Source organism: Tasmannia lanceolata, unplaced genomic scaffold (genome assembly GCF_043159265.1).
Source record: "Tasmannia lanceolata isolate RefF3 unplaced genomic scaffold, GAP_Taslan_0.1 ptg000007l, whole genome shotgun sequence".
Taxonomy (NCBI): domain Eukaryota; kingdom Viridiplantae; phylum Streptophyta; class Magnoliopsida; order Canellales; family Winteraceae; genus Tasmannia; species Tasmannia lanceolata.
The window spans coordinates 10,105,679-10,111,721 of NW_027518684.1; positions in this window are offsets into that span (position 1 = coordinate 10,105,679).

Below are 6,043 nucleotides of genomic sequence, written 5' to 3' on the forward strand. Positions count from 1 at the left end.
CTTTTCTTCCCTAAGACACCCCTTCTAGAGTATTTATGAATTATTATTATTTTTTTTTTTGGGCAAGCTGGGATTAGGCAGATCCCGACCAGATATATTGAAAAGAAAACAGGATGACAAGGGGGGTCACAAGGGCAGCAAAGACATACAAATAACCATAAAATCAGGGAAGTTCAATTCCTATCACAAGGATGAAACATCCATAAGACCCAAGAAGAGGGAGTCCACCAAAGCATATATGTCCAAATGCGGGCTATAAGTTGGAGCGAACACTGGGCAAGGGCCAGACCTTCAAACCTCAATGAAGACAACTCCTCTGAAGAATCATCTGATATTACAAACGGATGTAGATAGATCCCGAGGAATCCTCATACAAGATAGAGCCCAGATTGGGCGGGATTTCTTGAGGCAGAAACATGGGCCCTTTACAACAACAATCCTTTTTAGAGAGGAAATCAGTAGCTCTGTTAGCTTCCCTCCATGTATGGGAAATTTTCCCAGAGGAGAATGATCTAAGAAGATTAAGGACATTATCTAGAGTGTTGAGTTTCCTCCAGGGGCATCTGATTTCACCTTTGATAATCTTGGCTGCAAGCAAAGAATCTGTTTCAACCCAAATATTATGAACACTAGTAGCAGATGCCATACTTAGCCCATGAGCAATGGCATCGAGCTCAAGGTCAGTAATATTTTGAATCTTAGCATCTAAGGAATACATTAGGATCGAAGTGCCTGATGAATCATGGATAAGCCCACCTACCTAAAGTTGCTTTGTCGGCAGTTAGGGAAGCATCCGAATTTAACTTATAAGAGCTACAGTCTGGGGGTTCCCATTTATGAATTATGACTATTCTTTTTACACCACAAGGGGATTGTAACAGCCAATTAGGGGGGGTTAGTCGCAAGGGATTTTAGCGACATTTGGCGGACTTGGCTTGTCACCCGTTAGTCGTGGGCGTCAATTTTCGGGAACTATGAAATCATCCGTTAGTCGCAAATTCTCCAAAAGCGTGAACTTCTAACGGGACGGGACCTTAAAGTTCCGCATATAAATAAGAGTGAGCAACCAATTGTCACGTTGAAATAGGTGGTATTTGAAAGATCCCCACCTATCGATCATTTCCTTCCATCTTCTCAAGCCCTAGCCCCCTCTCCCATCCACCAAGATGAACAAATCATTGCTCTCTTTTCTGGGTTGGTGAAGCTAAGATTTCTCTTTTTCTTCTCCTGTTTCAAAGCTCTAGACTCTGAAACCCTAATTCCCTCTTTCCCTTTCAGTACTTTTTTCTTCTTCTTTGATTCTCTTTTTGTTTGAGAGAGAAACCCTAATTCCTTCTTCTTGGTTTTCCATAGGGTTTTCCTCCTTAGTTTCTCTAATTTTGTGAAATTTGCCTTTTTCATTTTTAGGATTTGGTTTCAGAAACCCTAGATTATTTATTGATGGGGGCTTGCACCGATCAAACAACACAAAATGAAGTAGCAAAGTGATTTGCACTCTTCATCCAACCTAATTCGATTTTATACCTTCTTCCTCTTTTATTCCATATGATTGTGCTGAAATGCATCATTATACATTAGATCTGGGCCAACATGAAAATCAATATTTTTTGGCAAAATTTGATGATCGCAAGAACCTCTTTTTCTTAAGTAATCATTGACTAGCTCTTTCTAATGGATTCTTCTGAGTTTTGGACGGCTTGGCATCCAATTTGGAGATAAATAAAGAGACAAGCATATTATAAATCATGAACTTGCTACCAGCAACCCTGTTCTCAACTAGTTGAATCAGAGCAAATTTTACCTAACAAACAAGTGTCACGGACAATTTTCAATATCTGCACATTCAAAGTCCAAGTTCTCAAGTGTCCCGGACAATTTGTGAGAGGTCACACAACCTTTAAAATCCTCCATGACTAAGCCCCCCTTATTGTGGTTTAAAAATAAAGACATGGGTGTCCAAACAAACAAGTGGACTTAAATAATTAACGTTTAAACTAATCTTATAATCTTTTGAGATAGTAGTTTATATTCAATCACAGCAACTTGGAAATCGAAGGGACCACGGGCGATGCCGGAAAGGGGAAAAATTCAAAGAATCTAATACAGGATGTTAATGATCCTTCTTACAAACATTCCAAGTGGGATTACTTTTAAGAGTTTGAATATGGCAAAGAGAATAATGTGAACCAAGTTTTTATGTTGATGATACGTGGCAGGAGGAGTTGGTTTTAAAAGCAGCCAAACAGACCCCACCAGAACACCGGGTTGCTTTGAGAAGTGTTATAATATTTAGGGCATGGTTGGCTACCATGATTTTTCTTTCATGATAAGCTGGAGCCTCCAAGTGGTGAGAGATGGGTTAAGAAGTTAGGCGGATGAAGTGACTAAATATCAGGAAATAAAATACAGGAAACTAGCATCTCCAAGGGTGAGAAGGGGCTAAAAAATGTGGAAACAAAAAACTCTACTCAAAATCTGACTGTTTTTTAATTTTTGCAACTTTTCATCATTGAAGACACTAGTTTCCCATTTTTTCCGGATTTTTAGCCACTTCACCCTCATCTCCGATTGGAAATACCCATTTATCATGAAAAAAATAATCATGGTAGCCAAACGTACCCTAAATTATGCCTTCCCCAGTAGCTTAAGCTTTTGGATCGAGTAATTGGTAGTTTCACATGGCACCATAACAAAGGTCGAGATCAACTAACACCTTCTCCAACAGCTTAAGCTTTTGGGGTAATTGGTTGTTTCACAAGAAGTGATATATTTGCCTCATTTTCTTCCCTGAGACACCCCTTCTAGAGTATTTATGAATTATGACTACTCTTTTTACACTACAAGGGGGTGGTCTGAGGAAGAAAAGGGCACAAATATATCATTTATGGTTGCTTTTATTGAGATAGTATATTGTGTCCCTACGTACTTGCACTTTTTTTTATAAAGTGCAGTGGGGCCCACATGGTTTGGATCCAGACCATTCACTGGCTGGATCCTTGCGTAAATACTAAATAGGCTGCCACCAAAATCATCTCTTTAGGATATGATCTTCACACTCCATGGGGGATGATTTTTTGGGCAAAACATATTAAAGTTAGGGCTGAATAAATTAATGGTTTGGATCAATTAACCATGGGAGCCTCACTGCAATTTTTAATGAAGATGTGCAAGTACACGCAGACACCATATAAAAACTCTGCTTTTATTTTGCTTCTACTAAAATCTCATTTAAAGGATTAGAACTACCTATCTGTATCTTCTACACTATACACAGGGGACTGATATCAGCATAACCATAGTTTGATAATGGCATTACTCACTTAAATTTACATTTTATTAATTACATGTTGATAATACTGTAATAATCACAAAAAGCTGTAAAACAAGGTGAGTAGTGCCATTATCAAAATATGGAATGCCGATATCAGCCCCATGTCTATATCGATGGGTTCATGTTATGAATGGGTGTAAAATGGTGTGCCCCACACCATTAAAACATGTGTAAAAGGTGGACCCCACCCCATAAAAAACCTAAGATGTAAAATGGTAGGCCCACCCCATAAAAAGTTCAAAATGGTGGGCCTCAGACCATCAAAACATGATGGGTAGAGGGTGGGCCCCACTCCATAAAAAACTTGAGGTGAAAAATAGTAGGCCCCACCCTGTAAAAAACATGGTGGTTCAATCCCATCAATAGCATGAAGTGTAAAATGGTGGACCCCACACTGATACATAGGTTCGAGGTGTAAAATGGTGGGCCCCACACCATTAGATTAAGACGGGTAAAGGATGGGCCCACCAGATCAGGTGTAAAATGGCGGCCCCCAGACATGCTATGCTTGGGTATAAACAAAACATGAGATATGAAGTAAAGGTTTTCCGATAAAAGATTTTATTGGGAAAAAAAGTGAATGATAAAGAAAAAAAACATGGTTAATTAGTGTATATATTATAAGAGGAATCATAGATACAAGGGAGCCCTTGCATGAAGAGCCAAAAAAGGGCTTTTGATTGGATCCACGTCATCAGATGTAACTAATTTTAAAATGCAACTGAAAATGACATGGATCCAATGAAGAGCCCTTCTGTGGCTCTCTATGCAAGGGCTCCATTGTATCTATCATTGCACATATTATAAATAGATAGATAGATGGAAAAGGCCTAATTTTATCCCTTTTTTCTCCCTTTTTTTTTAATGATTAGAATTTATTCAATAAAAAACACCCCGTTGAAATACAGATGGTCAGGGGAGCAAAGAGTACAGGAGCAGAAAAGAGAGAGGGGTACAAATAAATTTCGGGGAGGGAGAAAATCAAAGAAATCTAATGCCGGTTGAGACACTCCCGTCCTGGCTAGCCGATCCGCCTCTCCATTCGTTGATCACCTGTCACGATGAAAACGAACTGAGTGGCCCTTCATTCTATCGAATGTCTCGTTGAAGAACTCTAAAAATCTCAATTGAGGGGGAAATTTCTCTTCAAACCACATGATAACATTAAGAATGCCTCCTTCCACTATAAGATCATCCATCTATGTCCTCGCCATCATTCCAATACCCCAAAGAACTGCTATTAGCTCCACCTTGTAGGAGTCTTTTGTGTCAATCGGATCCGAGAAAGCGCAAAGCTCTCTGATACATGTCGGACCCGGATGCCCCAACTCGACCCATCAAAATTAATTCTAGGCACCCGGGTCTGCAGCTTCCTTCTCGGAACTACAGACTCCTCATAATCCCTGCTATAACATATATCCTTCCAACATCATCTCATGTATGTGGGTGAGTACAAGCCGAAACTAGAGAGGATTTTAGCCCACGAATTGCCTTTAGATCCTTGAGAAAGAAGAGACACTTGAGGTTGCTAAGGTCTGCGCACATGGTCTTTGAAATTGGGTGAATTGTCATATTATCAGGGTCAATTCCAACGAGGGTAAATAGAAAATAACATATTCAGCTACCCACTACGCTAAAATGGTGATTGATCTAATGGAAGTATTCTCTTATATTTATTCCTTCGGGTAAGGGGGTAAATAGGGGGTAAATAGGGGGTCGGGGAATTTCATCAGCCGACGCTCTTGCTATCTTGTAGAAAAATAGCCAAAGTAACTCTATCTCATGGGTATAAAATATCCCTCTCATAAAAAAAACAGAGAAATGATATCCCCTTCCCCCCTCTTAAACGGATAAAATCTGTGGGAATGGTTCACTGCTTCTGCTTGAGGATAAATTCGCTCCCTTTAACGTTTTTCTTTGCCTTTAAAACTTAGGCTCCATTCCTTTCATGTTTACGTTTTTACGTCCAAAGGAATGGAGCCTTGACGAAAAACAAAAACTCAAGTACCTATACCTCATAGAAATTGATCAAAATCTGATGAGAAATAACTTTAGTAACCGTGTCTTGTAGAAATTGATCAGAATTTCATGAAAAAAGAGTGAAATACGCATATGTAAAAAATGGAAAAATACCCATATCTCGTGAAAATACCAAAATACCCTCACGTCATGAAAAAATGACCAAACATGCACCTATCTCATAGAAAATAATATAAATAAAAATACTAATACCTCCAGGGGAAATTACTAAAAATCCCATATTTCATGAAAATTGCCAAAAATACCTATATTTCATGAAAATCAGGGCCGGGACAGGGATGTCTCGGGCCTGGCCGCCGCACCCTGATTTAATACCTTGCATGATGCCCTTATCAGTACATAATTTATATTAATTTTTTTTTTTTTATAAATTTCAAATCCACCCTTTGGCCTTTGCCTTTTAGTGTGAGGCGTGGGGATGGGGATTAGATACCCCCTAATTCACTGGGCCACGCTGTTGATGCGGATCGTCTTCACTCTCACTCTTACGAGGGTTTAACTATGTACAGTGTAAGTATTGGTCCTACTTGGACACTCCAAGTAGGTCCAATTAACACTCCCAATCCGGTCTGTCAGACCGATAAAAGATCTAAATGAACACAAGTGGATCCTATCCCAAGTGGGTCCGTTGACCCCACTAATAACAAAGTCTAATTAGTGGCCTTTTCGATA